We start from the raw sequence: 23265 nt of genomic DNA, 5'->3' as shown, positions 1-23265 counted from the left end.
ATGCTCATACTGTTGATCACTGTATTGTCTGGTCCAGGCACGATTATTTAAAGACTGCAGCCTAAGAGCTGGAATATTGCTGAGTGGGGAGTTAAACAACGCACCAACCAACCATTAGCATGGTCATTTGGCACGAGATGATTATCATTCCCTTGACAGCAGGATGGAGAGTCACGTGACAGTGTCTGGAGTTGATAATGACCGTGTCAGTGGTCCAAGAGGTCAGCACAGTTCAGTGTCATCAGGCTGGCAACTCATTATAGAAGAACTACACCTTGACGTTGGTGAGTAATGATTGTTCACTTCTCATTTTATTACTTTGTTTTGACATTTACAGTGTTGAAGGGGCGGTGGGGTAGTCTAGTGGTTAAAGCGTTGGCTCGTCACGCCGAAGACCCGGGTTCGAATCCCCCCATGGGTACAATGTGTGAAGCCCATTTCTGGTGTCCCCCGCCGTGACATTGCTGGAATATTGCTAAAAGCGGCGTAAAACCAAACTCAGTCAGTCAGTACAGTGTTGAATACACCGTGTCTTTTGGGAAGGGGTCAAATGTAACATTGGTTATTCTTGGAATTACCCTTTCTTATTAAAGCAGAAATATTTCATCATTTGTTGTTGAATCCCATCATGGGCTGGAACCCGCACTTCTCAGGGTAAGGCATCTAATCCATGTCAAACACAGCCAGCGCTCTTACCCCCACCGCCACCGAGGCGTTCACGAAATCGTCTGAAAACTGGTAGTCTGGAACCATGTAATTTGGACAAGTGGTGTAAATTGGCACGCCTGCCATTCGTCGCAGAGTATAGTTTTACGCCGCTTTTAGCAAATTTCCAGCAATATCACGGCGAGGGACACCAAAAATTGGCTTCAGATATAGTACCCATGTGGAGAATTGAACCCGGGACTTCAGTGTGACGGGTGAACGCTTTACCAACTAGGTTACCCGACCGCCTCTCGGTCAATTCCTCACATGGGTACAATGTGCAAGGCCCATTTCTGGTGTCCCCCGTCGCGATATTGCTGGAAAATTGCTAAAAGCAGTGTAAACCCCACTTCATTCACCCTTCCGATTGGGGCGGTTGGGTAGCCTAATGGTTAAAGCGTTGGCTTGTCACGCCGAAGACCCGGGTTCGAATCCCCACATGGGTACAACGTGTGAAGCCAATTTCTGGTGTCCCCCGCCCTGATGTTGCTGGAATATTGCTAAAGCGGCGTAAAACCAAACTCAGTCAGTCAGTCACCCTTCCGATTAATTACAAAGCAGAAAACGCATCATGACAAACAAGAACTTCTCTGAAAGACGTCATGTTCAAAGTGCGGCGTTTCCAATGTCACGAACGTTTGTGATAGCCTGTGTTAAGACATGTGTCGCAATCTGAGGTAAGTGGATCGCAGGAGAGATTCGGATAGATGCTTCACATAGACGATATAGGTTGTTCAGAACGTCTGGGAACGACGACACTGACCCTGGACCGATTCCCCAGAACGATGACAATGACGGATCGCTCACAGACTGCCGACTTTGAAATCGTTTCTGCAGATGGTGTTGGCGTGCATGACGTCCTCGTGTTGTTCCACGACTGACGTTCCGTCATGTCAATGCAAGGTGTTAATGGTACAGACAAAGACGACAATGGAACAATGGACGCTGGTGTGATGTTCTCAGACGAGTCCTAGTGCACACTTGACTTTCACGACAGACGAAATCGAGTTCTGAAATGTCGAAGTGAGTGTTTTGCGAACGTCAATCTTCAACAGCAAATTTGAAATTGGGGATGAAGTGGGCGGGAGGGTTTTCAATGGTGGTGCCGTCAATGGAAATATCCCTTGTCCGTACTACCTATATGGTATCCATGGGGTAGCCCAGTGGTTGAAGGGTTTGCTCGTTATGACGAAGACCTGGTTCCGTTCTGTACAATGTGTGAAGCACATATTCAGTGTTCCTTGTGATGTAGATGCAGTAATGCTAAAAGCGGCGTAAAACCATACTCACTCAAATTCGCCTCGAATGTCGCCAAATATGATAGGCTGATACAAAACGGTCAGAAGTATTTTCAAGTGAAAGGCTTTCACCCTATCACATGTCATAAAATAATATAAGCTGATGTAAAAACAGTCAAAAGTGGCTTCAAGTGAAAATGTATCATCCTGTTTAATGTCATAAATTAATATAGGCTGATATTCAACAGCCAGAAATGACTTGAAGTGAAAACTGATCAAGAATGAGGACTATTTTTATGTATATACAACTTCTTTATTCTGTATAGGCGATGTTTCGACATAGATTTAATGTCGTTGTCAAGAAAGTGATGAAAACTGATCCTGTCCTACTTTCCGATTCTTTTTCAACTCCCAGGGGATCATACAGTCATGCAGCCTGTAGGCGCGATGAATTAAACGCTCACATTGGGTACCCGTGAGGATGTGCTGGCATTTTACAGCTGGGTGAACTGAGACAATGTGGATCTAAGTATCTTGTCCAAGGATACTACGCAAATGTGCCCACCTCGGGACCCGAACGTAGGTGCCTCCAGCGGGGACGGGATCAAACCCAGGCCACCAGCTTGATAGGCGCGATAGACGCCTTACCACTGCACTATTGAACTATTGACGCAAAACAGCCAGACGTGTTTTACGTGAAACATTTTCCCCCTGTCTTGGTGCATACAATATGATAATCTAAAACAAAGGCGTTGTCAGAAGAAGGGAAGGAAAGTGGACTGAATTCCGCCTGCGTCTCGCCATGAGTCTCACCAACTACAGATACCGATAAAATATGGTAATTGTTGTTCCCCAGCCTGGAGCTCGTCATTAAGGGGATGAGACAATGACATGGAGTCAGAATATTGTGTCTGATTCCATGTTGAACTGCGACATGATATCAAAGCAGGAACAGGCACAGGCACAGACCAGGGGTGGAAATAACTTTAAGATTGCTAGTGTACTCTGATACAGTTGCACATGTAAAATGACTTGCCCTGATAATCTTTCCACTGTACCGGCCGTTTTCTTGTTGATTTTTTAAATAAACAACATAATTAACATTGGAAAGTCAACTGGACACCGGTACAGTGTGATATTCAAATTTGCTTGCCCGACAGAAAAAAACACTGCACTCGGACGACGGGCAAAGGTTATTTCCACCCCTGCAGACACATGCGCGCACACACACACACACAGACACACGCAAACATGAATACAGTACTATTCAACGCATGATAAACCCCATCCCATCTCAAACAATCGTGATATCCAGATGAGTGGGACAGACCACGCCAGTATTGACCGACTGGTCAGAAGCATACCTCAGAGACTTCTTGAAGGTTTGAACAACAGAGCGATGTTCTGGAGATATTGAAGAGACCACCTTCAAGGCGTCAATTTCAGAAGTAAACTGTCAAGCCCTATTGTTACTTGCACGCTATCGTCTATCCACGCGGACATTTCGTGATCGTTGTAATTGCTGGTCAGCTTCACACGTCATGGTAATCCATTGCCCTTGATGAGTGTTATCGAAACAAGAGGCCGTATGGTCCTGACCTTTGTCTCATAATAGTATAGCTGGGACCTCGTCGGGTTGTACTTATACTTCTAGTGTATCATGGGCGAAGCGGGGCGGTGGGGCAGCCTAGTGGTTAAAGCGTTCGCTCGTCACGCCGAAGGCCCGGGTTCGATTCCCCACATGGGTACAATGAGTGAAGCCCATTTCTGGTGTCCCCCGCCGTGATATTGCTGGAATATTGCTAAAAACGACGTAAAACCATACTCAGCCAGCCAGCCAGCCAGTCATGGGCGAAGCTTCGAGTTTGTCTTTAAAATTACATTTAATTTATTTCTTTTTTCGAATTTCCGTCGTTTTATAACGGTTTCTGAGATACTGCTACATAATCATGCATGTCGTGGTTAAAATGGATCTTCAGTAATTACATTGTCATCTTTGAACAGTTACTACACTCTGTGTAGTATTAAGAGGTTATTACATGACAGTTTTCCTTCCACCAGTCATGTCAGCCGGAGACTACCATATCAGCCCGAGGACCGATATAGTGGTAGTCGAGGGCTGATATGACCAGCGAAATTGGAACTAACATATCATAACCTTTTTATCGTATACCACATAAAGGGGCGTAACTCTAAAATAAACTAGGCTAGTCTATTGAAGTTTCGAGCGTTTGCGTGAATTCATTCCGCACCAGTTTTGTAGCTGGGCAATACGGCTAATATGGATTTTCGGCCCGGATGATTAATATGGACATATGCCGACAGTCAGTATTTTATGTTCAAAATGGTCCATATTATTTATAGGTATATAATTAATTAATATATGTATATATATATATATATATATATAAAAGAGATAGCGGTAAAGGGTAATGAAGCTCGCTGACTTGGTTAATGCATGTCATCAGGGTATGTTATATTTGACCACATCCTAAAATCATTGTTTATTCATGGCGACCGAGAGGCGGTGGGGTAGCATAGTGGTTAAAGCGTTCGCTCGTCACGCCGAAGACCCGGGTTCGATTCCCCTCATAGGTACAATGTGTGAAGCCCATTTCTGGTGTCCCCCGCCTTGATATAGCTGGAATATTGTTAAAAGCGGCGTAAGACTTAACTCACTCACTCACTCAGTTCCGTAGATAGATGCTTATATGCTTGATTGGCTGGTCCAAACTCAGTTACTTGGCTGGAGTTGTGCAGCGTGAAACAATAAATAAACAGCATGTATTTCAGGCTTTATAATTTACGCTTTATAATTAACCCTTCAAGAATTACATATAGAGAACAATCAATATTGAATTACCAGTGCAAAAATGTGTACGAAACCGCTCTTTGATCAGCCACGGATGTTTGTATGACAGTCTCTCGCCGCTCGTGGTCCTCCCGAGAGGGTACTTAAGTCCCAAAACTTTCAAAGTACATTAAGTTTTTTAAAACGTAGTATTTTTGTGATTATTTTGGCTAAAGGGATGGTGTAAATCCTGCTATGGTCCATGCAGGTAGCAAAAGTAATGTAAGTCCCCATGGTCCTTAGTATGGTGATCTACCTTCAGTTGCTGGTGATCTATAGCCCGGTTTTGTTGTATTGTTGTCTATTTAAGAAATATACTTCGCTCTACCACCATGTATAGTGTAATAAAACACACTTTTGCCCTGAACTATTATAGTTAAAGCACGAGGACGCTTGCGTCCGAGTGCTTTTAACGTTATAATAGTTCAGGGCGAAAGTGTTTTTATTACACTATACATGGTGGTAGGGCGAAGTGTATTTCTTTCTAAGATGCCAAATTTAATACTTTCTAAAGATAATTACGATTTATTTAAGGCAGAAAACAAACGACGGTGTCGGTGACCTAAATTAAGAATCCTCGCACAGGGCTAACTGGCGCGCTGTTCTATTGATGTGTCTGCCCCTACGTTAAGACGAACGTTACCAGAAAAAAACAAATGATAACAGTTTGATGACGGTTTACATTCGGATTAAATATCTTCTCTGAATTATTTTAATTACATCTGTCATTAACGTAAACCATATGGGGCAATATGAACGTTGCATTTCTACTACCAGCGTAAGTTTAGATCAGTACATCCAGAGGAAGTTGAGTAGTCAAGCGACATTCCACAATTGCATTGTGGGAATGTAAACAATACGAACGTTACCGTGTCGTTGAAAACTTGTGAGTCGAAATGACACATTTTAACCGTCGTAAAACATAAACGTAATGTTTCCACCAGTGATGTTAGCTGCGTGAAGCAACAGCAAACCAAGAAACTGGATGCAACGGTGTAGTTTACTGTAGGAGGCCGTACGAGGCGATGACAACTGACATGCATCGTGACGTCGCTTACATTGTGACGTAATGTAAAATGGTTCGATAACGAGGGGGCACACTAGAATGGCGCAGTGACGGGATAACGTCATTCAATTGTTACGTCATCAAAAAACTATACCTTTATTGTCTGATAATGTATTTTTTTTCGATTGTTCTAACCGCTAGGCATCTTAGAAAGTAATATATTTTTATGTTAGCGTACCAGTTTTTAAATTAAGAACTGTGGTATTTTAGTAGTTTTACTGTCCAGGTTTTTAATTTTTCAATATATTGTTTTTTATATTGATATGAACTACATTGTTCTCGTCACGATATGGCCGAGATATTGCCGATGTGGCGTTAAATCTTAACTCACTCACTCACTCACGCTCCGCCCATGGCATCGCACATGACTGGCCTTGATTGTCCGTCGTCAATTCCTCCTCGATGGGGTAGCTGTGATTCTAAAGCGCAAGGAGAAAATGAATAGGTTCCGAAGCATTTTGTAGGTATTGAACGCGCACTTGTTGTCTCTTGGTGCTATGCTGTGGACGCATTGCTACAAGAGGTTGAAACCCTGCTGATGAATCCACGTACCCTCTATGGACCGAACACGATAGACGAACACTAATAGGGCCCTCCGAGTTTCATGATAAGTTCAATGCGGTACGCGTCTTGTAAGAGGAAACCTAAGCCGCACGCTTGCTGTAAGAGGTAACGTATGCCGTATGCTTGCTGTAAGAGGTAACGTATGCCGTATGCTTGCTGTAAGAGGTAACGTATGCCGTATGCTTGCTGTAAGTGGTAACGTATGCCGTATGCTTGATGTAAGAGGTAACGTACGCCGTATGCTTGTAAGAGGTAACGTAAACAGTACGCTTGTAAGAGGTAACGTAAGCACTACGCTTCTTGTAAGAGGTAACGTAAGCAGCACGATTGTTGTAAGAGGTAACGTATGAAGTATGCTTGTTGTAGGCGGTAACGTATGACGCATGCTTGTTGTAAGAGGCAACATAGGAAGTGTGCTTGTTGTAAGAGGTAACGTATGTCGCATGCTTGTTGTAAGAAGTGACGTATGCCGTATGCTTGTAAGAGTTAAAGTAAGCAGTACGCTTGCTGTGAGAGATAACGTAAGCAGTACGCTTCTTGTAAGAGGTAACGTATGTCATATGATTGTTGTAAGAGGTAACGTATGAAGTATGTTTGTTGTAAGAGTTAACATGTGCCGTATGCTTGCTGTAAGAGGTTACGTATGCCGTGTGCTTGATGTAAGAGGTAACGTATGCCGTATGCTTGTTGTAAGAGGGAACGTATGTCGTATGCTTGTTGTAAGGCAACGAATGAAGTATGCTTCTAAGAGGTAACGTATGTCGTTTGCTTGGTGTAAGAGGTAACGTATGAAGTATACTTGTGAAAAGAGGTAACATAGGCAGCACGCTTCTTGTAAGAAATAACGTAAGCAGTACGCTTTCTGTAAGAGGTAACGTATGCCGTATGCTTGTTGTAAGAGGTAACGTATGTCGTATGCTTGTCAGGCAACAAATGAAGTATGCTTGTTGTAAGAGGTAACGTATGCCGTATGCTTGTTGTAAGAGATACTGTATGCCGCATGCTTCTTGTAAGAGGTAACGTAAGCAGTACGCTTGCTGTAAGAGGAGTACTAGTGCTGCAGGCAGTACTAGTACTAGATGCTTGACCATCACAGAGCACCGACCTTCAATGTTCTAAGTTACTTAGACACCGACATACCTAAGGCATGGATCGATGTTAATGCTATTGGCGGAGGGCACTTTATGCCGCACGAGCAATTACCTGCGGCTAGATGAAATATAGCACACATGGTGAAAACATCCCCAAAACACCAGTAAACGTAAGAGAAGCCTGGTACGAGGACAGAAGTATTGCTTGTTGGCATTTACTATAGGCAAACGTGTAGGCCCTTCATGCCTACAGAATCTGATAAGGAGCTGGAAAGTTGCTAAAAGCGGTGCAAAATCACTCAATCACGATCAAATGTTACAAAATACACCGAGAGTTCAGATTGTCAGTTGCTGCATTTGTTCGATCTAACACTGGAATGCAGATCCTTATACGAGATAAACGTATTATAATCCTGGAATGGCAACACAATTCCTGGACATGATGTGGAGGGCGCAACAGGACACCACTCTCGATCCCCATTTTTATGCCATAGATCGTTGTAAGAGGTGTCATACAAAGCTTTGAACAAGGGCAGATGGGTAGCATTAATATCAAAGCGATCGTCACGCCAAAGACCCGGGTTCGATTTCCACAATGGTACAATGTGTGAAGTGCGTTTTAGTTTCCTTCAGTTGGAATATTGCTTAAGTGGCGTAAAACAATAGCATAGTGGTTAAAGAGTTCTTCATATCGATGTCCCCAACGGCGATATTTGTAGAATATTGGTAAGAGCGTCAAAAACTACATTCAGTCAAAGACCGATGTGTTGCAGGGCGTTTCGTTCTCCAAACAAATGGCATTACTGTTATATGGTGTCAGAATCAACATCAACTAAATGCTATATATATGAGGTATACTCACAGGGGTATCTAGTAGGCACAGAGATCAATACATGACCCTGTTTCTGAACAGATATTCTCCCATAATGGATATTCTCTTTACCGACAGCTTCTCTTTGTTTCGTGGGCGGTGGGGTAGTCTAGTGGTTAAAGCGTTGGCTCGTCACGCCGAAGACCCGGGTTCGAATCCCCACATGGGTACAATTTGTGAAGCCCATTTCTGGTGTTCCCCGCCGTGATGTTGCTGGAATATTGCTTAAAGCGGCGTAAAACCAAACTCAGTCAGTCAGTCAGTCAGTCAGTCTTTGTTTCGTTGTTTCAAAGCTGTTTGACGGCTCGCTCAGCAATATCAGGCGATCTGTGAAAAAATCGACTCTGGACCAGACAGTCCAGTGATCCACATGAGCATAGATCTACAGAATTAGGATAAAATGACGTGTGTCAACCACGTCACGCTAACCTGACCACCCGATCCCGTTAGTCGCCTCTTACGACAACATGGGTTGCTGTGAACGACCATTTCTAACCCGGATCTTCGCGGATCTCTCTTAAATCGTCAATTACCTTTAACATGACACTGTACTTTCCACAGGCACCTTCCCAGAACCAATACTCCAGCACAATCGGTTATCTTTCAAAACCGATATTTCTGTAAATCGCTTTTGTGGTCCCATCTGATTAGGGTTGGGTATTGCCAATTTTTTCGTTTTGCAATATATTGTGATATGTATTGACGTATTGCAATATGTATTGCAATATACTGTGAAAGTGTAATACATGGGTTAAGGTAATGAAATTACTGTTGTCTTTCTTTTGAAACAATGCCACTGGCCACTGTCAGGACTCGGATGTGATTGTACAGACAGCGTCTGCAGCGACGTCCGCCATATTGGTTGGTGTATCCCAACAACGAGTGCCGGTACCAATCTAAATTTTTTTATTTATATGGTTTAAAAGTCACGCAAATGCAATTATATGAACAAACAAACATTCTCAAAACAATTAATACATAACCAAAAAAGTAGTATTATTTTTATTTATTAGTATTTTTGACTACATCAGGAAAATTACCGATCATGGTCACGGAAATTGCCGATCGTATCGGGTGAACCGGTTCGCGTAAAGTGTACCTCAATATATCGTATTGTAATCGAATTGCAATATACCAGTTAACCGGTATTATCTCCCACCCTTACATCTGATTCCCACGATATAGTGCCAGTGTAAATCATGTCCCTGCTGACCATTACGCTATGTATAACTTTGTCGGCAGCATATTATTTCACGAATCTGACAGACGGTGAGGTCAGTTATTCTAATGCAAATAAATCACTCGATAGTCAACAAAATTGCGGTACCCAATAATGGTACTAACGAAGCTTGGGGATATTTGTGAAGGTTACCTTGGAATCTAATACTCGTACCACATACAAAATACCGTATATAGATTAATAGGAAAACATTGTTGATGGTCATTAGCAAAATGACAGCTGACTGTAAGTATATTCCAAGATTGATCGTGTACACGACTCAACTGTACGCACCTGAAATAAGCCGGAATAGAATATTGCTGGCCTATGCAAAGAAATGATTATCATTGGTTTCGACAATTGATTACTTGATTTGCACCTGTCGAGCGCTACTGTCAAACAAATCTGTCAAACAACCAATTCAATCACAAGGAAACAACGCGTGTAAATAAGCGCCAAAGTCAATAATCGTTTGTTCGTGTCAAGAGTTCTGGTATCACAGCCCCTCGACGGCCCTGGCAACGTGGACAGATGTCGTAATTTGATCCCTCTTCAAACTGTCAACTTCTGGCAAATTACGACGAAACACTCCAGTATATTGGGCAAGCGTGATAGCCACTTCGGAGCGTGTATTAGCAAGTTTGTAAATTCTCATGCGTATCAGGATGGTTGAGGGTTTGGCGGATCCACAATTTTACAGAATATCTGAATATATTTTACATCAGTTCAAGGATAAGTTACATCTTTTGAAGAGTGTAACAATACGTCAGTAAAACAATATAACAGATCATCAGTACAAGAACTGAATGGTACAACTGTTCCACAAGCCATCAGCACATTAGTTGATTAGTACATCTGTACTGCGGACAATCAGTGCAAGAGTTGATGAGTACATCTGTACTGCGGAACATCAGTACAACAGCTGATTAGTACATCTGTACTGCAGAACATCAGTACAAGAGTTGATGAGTACATCTGTACTGCAGAACATCAGTACAAGAGTTGATGAGTACATCTGTACTGCAGAACATCAGTACAAGAGTTGATGAGTACATCTGTACTGCAGAACATCAATTCAAGAGTTGATTAGTAAATATGTACTCCAGCACATCAATTCAAGAGTGGATTAGTACATCTGTACTGCGGACCATCAACTCAATAGTTGATTAGTACATGTGTACTGCAGAACATCAGTATAAGAGTTGATGAGTACATCTGTACTGCAGAACATCAATTCAATAGTTGATTAGTACATCTGTACTCAAGGCCAGAGTTTTAACATGTGTAAATGATCCTAGAGAAATATGTTTAGCGTTTAGTGAATTTGAAATGGTACCTTTGTACATCGATACAAGCGTACAAATACACATGTTCAGTCGTTAGTCTGTACACTGACCTTGTAGTTTGTGGTATTGTTACAGTGATAATACTGTTCCCCTGTTAAAATGCGTGAAACATTTCCGACCTTTTCAAGAAGGTCGAAAAATCAATGAAGATCTTTAATTTTGACAATCATCTTGCATCCTAGTTGTTAGTGTTTGTTTATTTTTGTTCTTTTTTTTTAAAATGAAAATCTTACACATGCAAATTTCACGTCATACACCAATCATCATTCAAGAGCGATTACTGTACAAACAACTATGGTCAAAGGAAGTGCAAGTGGTGATGCACTCTCAAAACATTCATTATTATCATACCAACATTGACCGACTCCGATATATCACAAAAAAGTATTCAATCCTAACTTAAAAATGAAGTTCCCCTACTTACTATTATATTACTATTATATTTGACCTTCTTATGCTAAAGAGTGTCTATAATGGATGAACAGTTAGCCTCGAAGCCTGGAGGGTAATTGTTTTGGGTGAACATTTAGCATACTATCATACAGAGTATCTTTAAGAGGTGACAAATGACAATCTCATTCTACTGGCTGTCTCTAATAGTGAGGGCGGTGGGGTAGCCCAACGGTTAAAGTGTTCGCTCCTCACGCCAAATACCTATGTTCGATTCCCCACATAAGTTCAGTGTGTGCACCCAGTTTCTGATGTCCTGCCGTGATATTTTTGGAATATTGCTATAAGGACCTAAAATTAAATTCACTCACTCATTAGAATGGGCTAACATTTAACGTCTTTTGTGAACACAGTATCTCTAATGGATGAATATCCCACCTTATCGACCGCCTCTCAGAGATAGAAGCTGCCCGAAGAAAACAGCGATAATGTGCCCCCATGGGCAAGTGTCCCTCTGAACTGGGGTTGTTTCCACACGTTTACTCACGGTGCGGCATGAATCAAAGGGATGCGGTAGTGTAAACTAATTAGGGCTAATTGAGTTGAAGGTGTCACTTGTTTGTGATTTAATTAGGATTATTTAAGAAGGACTTAATTAGGAAGTACACACTGTTACGACCAAACGCTACTGATAACGGATTATAGTTTTGAATCAAAACATACTGAGAAGCGTTTTGTTTTCGTTCATAGTGATATGTGATGATATGCCCTGGTCGGATGTCTCGAAGTTCGGATAACTCGATATTGTTTCTTGGTCCCATGAATATCGAGACAACGGTGCTCGGCTGTAATAAAATAACGTTGTTTTTATCCTATAATGGCCGATTCTACTTATATACTACTTATATTCTACGGATATATTTTGATATCTTAATACTTAATGTTTTTCTTATTCCCACCACAGAGTGTGAACATTTCAATATAAGTAGTCTCTCCTCGCCAATGAGACATGTCATTATTTTCTCAGAGATGCTTTTAAAAAGTTAAAACACATCTCATCTTATTTCAGCTGCACACCATTAAAGTTTCAAAACAAGACCAGCAAGGGAATTAATTTACAAAAAGTTATTTTGTAACTGTAGAGATACAGTGTGTGGTAAATGCCTTTGAGTGGAACAAGACGGCGAGGGACCAATGAACACAATGTGTAAAATGATTAAGTTCCTGTGCGGAAAAAAACAAAACAATTTGGACCAGGAAGCCCCAAACGGTAAAATCAGAAGAAAAACATTTTATACGTAACAGTGTTTTGCCTATTAACCACGCGCGTCTTGAACATGTTGCTGGTTTTCTTTCATGAATCAGTGGATGTATTAGACTGGAGAGCATTAACATGTCAACCCCCATATGCCAGAGTCTGTTAACGCGCTAACTGTACCTCCAAAGTGATTACTGCATGGGAAGTTCATCATTCGTTAATGAAAGTGAGTGAGTGAGTTTAGTTTTAACCCGCTTTTAGCAATATTCCAGCAATATCACGGTGTGGGACACTATAGACGAGCTTCACACATTGCGCCAATATTGGGAATCGAACCCGGGTCTTCGGCGTAACAAGTGAACGCCTTAGGCTACCCCGTCGTTCCTAATCAGAAATGGTATTAAGTCGATGGATCAGTTAGAGAACAACAGTTGGGAAAATCGAACTTCAGTGTTTGAATACATGTAAATTGGTTTTGTATTTTCTAAAGATTGTTTCCAGGAATATTCGAGCTTTTGGCAAGAATCAAGACAAACAAATGGTGGTTATGAATGACGCAAGGTAGTATGTAAAGTCCTTGTTTAAAATATATGCCAAAGGTCAAAGTTGCAATCGTGACATAATATCGTCGACGATATATGCCGGGTGCACTGGTTTCAAAGGCTGTTGATGTCATAAATTTTCAGATGACTAAGAATATCGTTGAGGCGGACACTGTTATGAAGACAATTTGCATTTATTATCATTTCATTTTTCCACAGTTTTAGGTTATTTGATGTAATTTGTAAGTTACAAGAATGGATAAGATTTTTATACACGTAATGCACATTTAATGAAGATGATAATCTACGCGCAGAAACAAGACCTGGCTTATGCCATGAAATGCTAAAACTATGTCTAACGTGATTTACCCGTTAAGGTCCGGGTTAGAATGAATCTTCAGTAACCCATGCTTGTCGTAAGAGGCGACTAACGGGATCGGGTGGTCAGGCTCGCTGACTTGGTTGACACATGTCATCGGTTCCCAGTTGCGCAGATCGATGCTCATGCTGTTGATCACTGGATTGTCTGGTCCAGACTTGATTATTTACTGACCGCCACCATATAGCTGGAGTATTGCCGAGTGCGGCGTAAAACTCACTCTAACTTGATTTCTATAAATGTAATGATGATCATCATTATCAACGTGACCATCATCATCAACAACATCGTCATGTCGAAATTTATTCTACGCTCTCACGAAAGCCGCATTGGGAGCAGTGGCATTTCAGCACTGTACCTGGAATAAAGCTAACCTTGATGGATTCTTTTCGCGACCAACCGTAGAACTGTCCTGGGAACAGCTCAGTTATTAAATGTCCGGCACCAATTGGTCAGCTTGACCTCGCCTTGCTAACAACGAAAGCTTCAACACAAACCGCTATTGCCAGGAGTTGCCATGGCCAAATAGTTTGTCTCACCGAGTCCTGGCGTTTGTTTTCCACAGTTGGGGAATAGGGTTAAACCCTGCTATAGTCAGTATCCGTTATATCCCGGCCTGTGATGGTCTGTCTGATATGAAGTGATGCAGGTCCCAGACGTTCACAACTTTTTGTGAAACCCACGAGAACTCACAAAACTAAGAACACAACCATTGCGAACCGAGATTCGAAGCTAATCATTACTACCACTACCTACTACCACTACTACTACTAGTACTATTGCTGCTGCTGCTGCTGCTGCTACTACTACTACTACTACTACTACTGCTACTACCACTGCTGCTGTTACTACTACTGCTAGTTCTACTACTTCTGCTGCTACTACTACTACTGCGACTACTACTACTGCTACTGCTACTACTACCACTGCTGCTGCTGCTACTACTACTACTGCTAGTGCTACTAGTACTACAACTGGTGCTGCTGCTGCTACTACTGCTGCCGCAACTGTTACTACTACTGTTACTACTATTACTGCTGCTGCTCTTACTACTACTACTACTACTACTACTACTACTACTACTACTACTACTACTACTACTACTACTACTACTATCCTCGCGAAGATCAGGGTTAGAATTGTTAGAATTGACAGCAACGCATACATATCGAAAGAGGCGACTAAAGGGATCGCGTGGCCAGCCGCCCTGACTTGGTTGATTTAATCATTCAATCGTATCTCAACTGTGTATGTCAACCTCATTATGCCAACCTCATTATGCCAGTCATGATTGTCCAGTCAAGTCCAGACTCTGGTCATGTATAGTCCGCCGCTATGCAGCTTGAATATATCTGACTGCGATGATACGGAACAACATCTACCTGTGTACTATTGTCCAGGCTACGATTGGTCTTCGGCAACCCATGCTTGACGTAAGAGGCGAAATAATGATAAATAACTTGCAGATACACGTAGTTAAATTTGCAGGTACACAGGTTAATATATATTCAGTTTACCAAAACAACGCATACAAGAATATTCATGAAAACAAGAGTAACAATTAAATTAAGTTAAAGATGAAAATGAGCACACTGGTAAACAGTTTGGTATGTAGGCAGGTAAACATGTAAACAGGTAAAAGGGTAAGCATATACAGGAATAATGTCCTTGTTGCCTGGCTCTCAAGTAAATTTTCTCCTTCACTTATTTCATCAAATTTATATTAACATTCAGTGATAACGAGTGCATGCCACGTATGATCACAAAGCCAACGCGCATAGATACGCATAGATACGCATACAGGAATATTTACTTAACAAGAAGGATACCGATTAAATATAGTTAAAGCTATAACTAGTTTAGACTTGACAAATACTTTGTCCTTAACCACCTCAGCATATATACTATACTTCACGGCAATGACGATTTATCTCCTTTAGACAATGAAAACCTTATAAAATCCTTTCAGAATTATATAACTGAAACTAACCGCTTTACGGAATTCAAGTAACAACCTATAAACATAAAATGCAATTGGTATCTTGTTCTTTATTTCTATTTTGTTTTGATTCATTCATTAATGTCCTAATGTCTGCTCCATAGAATTAAGTCAAGGTAATAATGAACTATATGTGGAGAAGCATTGACATAGGCCATATGGCCTGTTTGCTAATCCTATTTCCATTTTGTTATGTCGTGTATTATGAAAAATGTAAACATTAACGGAAATAAAATACTGTTTAAATCATATAGTTAATGCAATACACATGAACACACATGAAAACAGTAAAGTAAGTAGACAGGTGGACGCGTAAGAACACACAGGGTAAGCACATACAAGCGTAGGCAGATACAGGAATAATGTCCCTGTTGCCTGGCTCAAAAGTACATTTCCTCTCACTTATTTCATCTAATATATATTAACATTGAGTGATAACGATCGTATGTCACATAAGACCGCAAAGCACACACGTATCTCCTTTTATTCTGAAAACCTTCTATAGTTTTAGTTAATGCTTAACCTAATACCAAGATGGCGAATCTAGCGGTTGTTCAGCTTCCACACGCCTGGGATCTCTGCATCTTCACTAAGCTAACATAGATGTGACATTTAGGGCTCAGGGTTGATCCCGGTCGTGATGGGATAAGAAAGGTGTTCCAAGCTACAACATGACACGTGCTGATGTCTACCTTCAGTGGTCGATATTCTGCAAACGTGTTCAGATACTTAGTTGTGGCATGTGATAGTACGACTGGATTATTATGAAGTAGATTTATATTCATTCCTTATATCTAATTATATAGCTTGTGAGATTTGTGGAAGTAATCATTTTCATTCGATCAGAGATTATGACATGATTGGAATTGCTTTATTTGGGTATATATCGACCTGATAAGATTGTAATCTTGGAAACGAGAGTAAAAGGCCATTATGGTATTGGATTTTATGTCGGTTATTTCATTAAAATGTCGTTGAGTGACGTCGTTTGGATCATATTATACAGCATAGGTTTCACATTAGAAAGATTCCAATCTCTTCTTGGAAACAATCGGACCTTGAGGATGGCGTATTGCCAGGAGAACTTCAGGGAAAATAAGTAGGTTCTTCACAGAGGGTTTAATTGCATATAACGTATCCTATTATGTTTCATATCAATGAAATATATTTCTTTCACAATTGGTCAAAAAGTCTCTTATTATCTAATAAGTGATTTTACTGCAAACCGATACAAGAGTCCATACATACAGAATATTATCTTTCAGTTTTGACCATAAGGAAATATAAATCTTCACTGGCGAGATTCCGCTGCTCTGGGCATGATTTATCACTGAAACTGGGAGATACCAACTGATTAAGATAGAAAATAGAATCTGTCAAATGGGCCCGCCAAGGTTTAAGAAAGAAAGTTTGCTCTAGCGTAAGGTACGCACATGCAGGTTATATTGGTTATGCTCCGGGGTAAGATATGTTTTTGCAGATCACATTGTCTGTGGTCCAGGGTAAGATAAGGTAATGTAGTTCGTGTTGTCTGTACAAATAAATGTGCAGATGTGATCTTGGGTCAGATAACCTCATACTGCTTACATCTGATGTGATCCACGGTTAGGTAATTCCTGTGCTGGTCACATCTGATGTGATCTACGGTTAGGTAATTTCTGTGCTAGTCACATCTCATGTGATCTACGGTTAGGTAATTCCTGTGCTAGTCACATCGTATATGATCTACGGTTAGGTAATTCCTGTGCTAGTCACATAGGATATGATCTACGGTTAGGTAATTCCTGTGCTGGTCACATCTGATGTGATCTACGGTTAGGTAATTCCTGTGCTAGTCACATCTGATGTGATCTACGGTTAGGTAATTCCTGTGCTACTCACATCGTATATGATCTACGGTTAGGTAATTCCTGTGCTGGTCACATCTGATGTGATCTACGGTTAGGTAATTCCTGTGCTGGTCACATCTGATGTGATCTACGGTTAGGTAATTCCTGTGCTACTCACATCTGATGTGATCTACGGTTAGGTAATTCCTGTGCTAGTCACATCTGATGTGATCTACGGTTAGGTAATTCCTGTGCTAGTCACATCTGATGTGATCTACGGTTAGGTAATTTCTGTGCTGGTCACATCTCATGTGATCTACGGTTAGGTAATTCCTGTGCTACTCACATCTGATGTGATCTACGGTTAGGTAATTCCTGTGCTACTCACATCTGATGTGATCTACGGTTAGGTAATTCCTGTGCTACTCACATCTGATGTGATCTACGGTTAGGTAATTCCTGTGCTAGTCACATCTGATATGATCTACGGTCAGGTAATTCCTGTGCTACTCACATCGGATCTGATCTACGGTTAGGTAATTCCTGTGCTAGTCACATCTGATGTGATCTACGGTTAGGTAATTTCTGTGCTAGTCACATCGTATATGATCTACGGTTAGGTAATTCCTGTGCTTGTCACATAGGATATGATCTACGGTTAGGTAATTCCTGTGCTAGTCACATCTGATGTGATCTACGGTTAGGTAATTCCTGTGCTGTCATATCTGATGTGATCTACGGTTAGGTAATTCCTGTGTTGGTCACATCTGATGTGATCTACGGTTAGGTAATTCCTGTGCTGGTCACATTTGATGTCATCTACGGTTAGGTAATTCCTGTGCTGGTCACATTTGATGTCATCTACGGTTAGGTAATTCCTGTGCTGGTCACATTTGATGTCATCTACGGTTAAGTAAGTACTGTGCTGGTCACATTTGATGTCATCTACGGTTAGGTAATTCCTGTGCTGGTCACATTTGATGTCATCTACGGTTAAGTAAGTACTGTGTTGGTCACATTTGATGTCATCTACGGTTAAGTAAGTACTGTGTTGGTCACATTTGATGTGCTCTAGGGTTAAATAAGCTCGTGCTGAACATATCAAATGTTCCTTTGGGTACGACAAGATCATGTAGGTCACATCGGATGATCCCTAGGGTAACGTAAGCTCCTCTTGGTCACATCGTATGTGCTCTGGAGTAGGACGAACTCGTGTTGGTCGTATTGTCTATGCTCTAGGCTAAGAATAGCTCATGGATGTCACAATGGCTGTGTCCTGGGCAAGGAGAAACTCGTGCAGATCATACTGGCACTGTTTCAGATAAATGTAGCATACATATGAGGAAGCACTGACTGTAAGGAAACGAGTTCAGATATTTAAATATAACACCTGACAATCAGACTTAATACATATATATACTGAACATCATTGAAAACGCACCACCTGTATTAGTTTGGATTTCCAAGAGCATAAATGAGCAATCGGTGTAAATTTTACATATTTTTGTAGTCCAATGATTGGTAAAGAAAAGAAACAAGAACCAATCCAGCAAAACAGTGAAGTTTTAATTCAGCTGGCCATGAAAGAAAGATGGAGTCAAATTGGAAAGTCAGTAAGATGTATGACCACCGTTAGCAGCAACACAAGCTGTGCAACGTCTCCGTTTTGAACTGATAAGTCTCTGAATAATGTTTTGAGGCAATGTATTCCACTCTTGTTGCAAGGCATTCTCAAGTTCACCAAGGTTGTGGGCGACATGAGAGGCGTTGGCCGATGTAATCCCACAGGTGTTCAATGGGAGACAAATCTGGTGACAATACAGGCCATTGAAGTAGAGGGATGTTGTAGTTTTCCAGAAACTGTGTTGCAACACGTGCAGTGTGCGCTCGAGCATTGTCCTGCTGGAATGTGTGCAGATCTTGATGTTGGTTAAAGAAGGGAACGATGTTGTTCTGAAGAATCGTTTCACGGTAGTAAAGGGCATTCACTCTGCCACAACAAACTACCAGCGAGGTTTTGTGATGATAACTGATAACTGGTCAGGACGTTGGTGGTCCCTGGTGGTTCCTGTTTGTTGGTACCTGTTGGCAAGTCTTATGATGGTGGAATGATGACAACCAAATCGTCTGGCAATAATCCTGCTTGATGTGCCAACCTGCAACATGCCCAACGCCCGTTCTCGTTCCTCGGGTGACAATCTTGGCATTGCAAAATAAACTTTACTTGCGGAGGAACAGCTAAAATGAGAACGATTTTTTGCCGACGGTCATTTATACCCCTAATCAGCATGTTTTACGCATGCAATTTGTGCTTTTCGTGTGTGTTGTGCATGAATTTTGTTATTGTCATGTGATGTGTTCCATGATGTCTTCGGGCAATCTGTTCTTTACTGTACATCATTGTTTATTGTCTTTTGTGTTTTTAACAAAATTTCCAACGTTCATATTCACTCTCCAAACAATCCTATAACCATATTTCAAAATTTACAGGTGATGCGTTTTGAATGATGTTCAATATATTGGACGTAGTTCAAGTCAATATATTTTACCTTTTTTACTTTTGATATTATAAACTCGATAAGATTTCAGTCAGATCTATTTGCATTTTCCTTTAATAAGTAGAAAATTGCATTAGTTTGCTTCAAATCGACGATTCAACTTATTACATTAATAGCTGGATTCAAATTACAGATACAAGAGTAAAATTAAGTTACAATATTTTATTCCGCGTCTTTAATGTCATTACAGTATCAACGAGGGACGTATCTTCATGTCACGCGGTATAAAATTAGAATTCAATTTGCTCCTGCAATAAGAAGATGGTGAACACGACACTATTTTAACACTCGTCTTTAGACACTATCCGCAGGGTATATTTCTTCCATGTTTTGAGAATATAATATCGGATATTTCCGTCTCAGAATCCACATATAAAAATATCACGATACGCCTGTAAGAACACATATATTTCACATCCAGTGAATCATTACCTGGCATTGCTCAACCATTTCAGGAACAGAGTGAGTCAGTGAGTTTACTCTTACACCGCTTTTGGAAATCACGGTGGGGGACAGCAGTAATGGGTTTCACACATTGTACCCATGTGGGGAATCAAACCCGGGTCTTCGGCGTGATTTAGAATCAGAAGACAAATTGCTCGTGTATATGGGCGACGAACGGGTTCAGGAGGTCAGGTGGGCTTAGTTGTTGATGCATGTGGTCAACCTAATTTAGTGATCTTCACTGATGGGTAGAGTCATTACATACTGCGTACCCGACCGCGTCATACCAAAAGACGTTATAATATGGTACTTGTTGGTTCCTGCCTGGCGCTCGGCATTATTTGATTCAACAAGGACTGGTCGGCTCGGAGTCAGTATAATGTGTCTGAGTGGGGTATTCAAGCTTCACTGCCCATGGTAAACAGTTATAAATTTGCACCATTCACAAGCATTATAATCAATGCCTCAGTGCAAATATGTGTTTCATATTCTAGCAAGCACTATAAAACCAGCTTAAGTCTGGGCTAGTACAAGCAGCTGCACATACACATACACACGCATGCACGTCGTCATATGAGCGAAATATGCCCAAGCACGACGTTAAACCCAATTTCACCTCACCTCACATATTGCGTAAGATATACCAGGGGAATAAATCTTGACCGTCGTCTGTATGTGGGCAGTATATTACGTGAATTGTGAAGAAGTAGTTGCCACTTGATCTGGTGACTAAAAGCTTTGCGCTCTCTCGCTGAAGATGAAAATGTAATACTCATACATAGAGAATACTACACGAGGTCTCATTACATACGAATTATACTAAACGAGTGACCTTCCTATGGTATCTGACCAAGCGAAAGCGAGGTCAGAAAACATAGGAAGGTCACGAGTTTCATATATTTCGTATGTAATGAGACCGAGTGTGGTATATTTATTACCCACGTCTTACATGCATTAAATTGACAAAATAGCGTATTTTTGTGATTTTTTTATGGTTTCAAACCGAAACCGGTTTCATAAAGAGGTTGTGGAAGAATGTTGTTCTGTAGTACACTTTTTGCATGACGTCACACTGTAATGACGTCACGACGCCTTGATCGTCTGCCCCCTTGGTAACCGACGTCACGATGCATGTCAGTTGTCATCGCCTCGTACAGCCTCCTACATTAAACTAGTCCGTAGCACCCCGTTTCTTAGTGTGCAGTTGCTTCACTCGGCTAACATCACTTGTGGAAACATTGCGTTTATGTTTTTCGGTGGATATAATGTCTCAGTTCGACTCACAATTAAACAGCGATACAGCAACGTTCCCACAATGCATATAAGTTGTAGAATGAATGAATTCACGTGTTTGTTATGAATGAGAAAGTAGTTCCGTCACAACGTGACCTAACTGAGAGGTCATCGGTTATCCAATCAAATCGTTAGAATCTCAGGTCAAGTCGTTACGACACAGGTCAACGCGATACGACACTCGTGTGACGTACGAGATTGGTATGCAACTACCCAAACGTTGACCGCGTGGGTAATTAACCACTGCACGCACCGTCACCCATTATCTCCAGCGAGACGGTTTATTGTTACTGGGCGATTCCGCTATGTTCAGTCTTCCCAATATTTATAACTAAAGAAAAGTAACAAAACCCGTTACGTTTGATAGGAAAGTGCTGCTGGTGATACTAAGGGTGAAATCGCAAAAAGGTGATCAGATCCTGCTCCGCCAATTGCATCCGTCACAAACACATGCACGGCACATTCACACATTGTAGGGAATCAATCCCGGGTCTTTGGCGTGACGAGAAAACGCTTTAACCACTAAACTATCCAACCGCCCCTGACAAAGCATGGTGCTTATTAGGGGTGGGTATTGCACAGAATTTTCATATTGCGATATATTGCGATGCGAAAGCATATATTGCGATATGTATTGCAATATATTGCAAGAAGTTTTTTTTTAACAAAAACTACTTATTATCGAATTAATGCTTGATTTATAAAGCAGAAACAGAACAAAATCACTATGCTTGACTAGGCTTTGATAAAAACTTTTAATGATGACAATGTATAAATGTAAATAATGTTTGGCACAAATGAAACAAGGAAAGGAACGATTTAAAAAACGGAAATAACCGAAGATTTCCTGGTGTTACGAAGTTTTCAGAATGCATGTCAAAATACCGGTTTTCGATCGGCATATCGCAATACGTATCGTGTTCATGTCTGGACCGGTAAATACCGGTAAACCGGTTATATTGCGCAGCCCTAGTGCTTATGGTAGAGTTCAAAATAAGGAATACCATTGGGTAAAACCTTTTCGCGATCATTCAGAAGTGTTAATGCTCTCCGTGACGGCTATTGATTTTTCTAAAAGACCCCATTGCGACGACTTATCAGACCCCACACTTAGTGATGTCCTGTTTTTCAACCACTATACCTTTGTAGTTACTTTTACACCTTCAGCTATAAAACGTAATACTCTACATCAGTCCGTGATTTTATAGTCAGAGATAGACAAAATGCAATAATGACAGAACTTTCACTTTAAAATTCTAAAATAAATTGCGTCAGGAAATTAACTGATATCAAGAGAGTTACAGTGTAATGCGTCTGGTTCTGGTACTAAAACAGTCTCACAAGACTTTAGTCTTTTGCATTACAAATTCTTTTGAGAATGTTCTGACTTCTATGTTCTGCTAACCCGGATTCTTTTGAGAATGTTCTGACTTCTATGTTCTGCTAACCCGTGAAGGTCCGGGTTAGAATATTGGCCTTCAGTAAACCATGCTTGTCGTTAGGGGCGACTAAAGGGATCGGGTGGTCAAGCTCGCTGACTTGGTTGACACAAATCATCGGTTCCCAATTGCGCAGTTCGATGCTCATGCTGTTGATCAGACTCGATTATTTACAGACCGCCG

Source organism: Haliotis rubra, unplaced genomic scaffold (assembly GCF_003918875.1).
Source record: "Haliotis rubra isolate DU_JTF1 unplaced genomic scaffold, ASM391887v1 Scf508, whole genome shotgun sequence".
Taxonomy (NCBI): Eukaryota; Metazoa; Mollusca; class Gastropoda; order Lepetellida; family Haliotidae; genus Haliotis; species Haliotis rubra.
The sequence above is the reverse complement of the archived record's forward strand: the minus strand, read 5'-3'. Positions refer to the sequence as shown.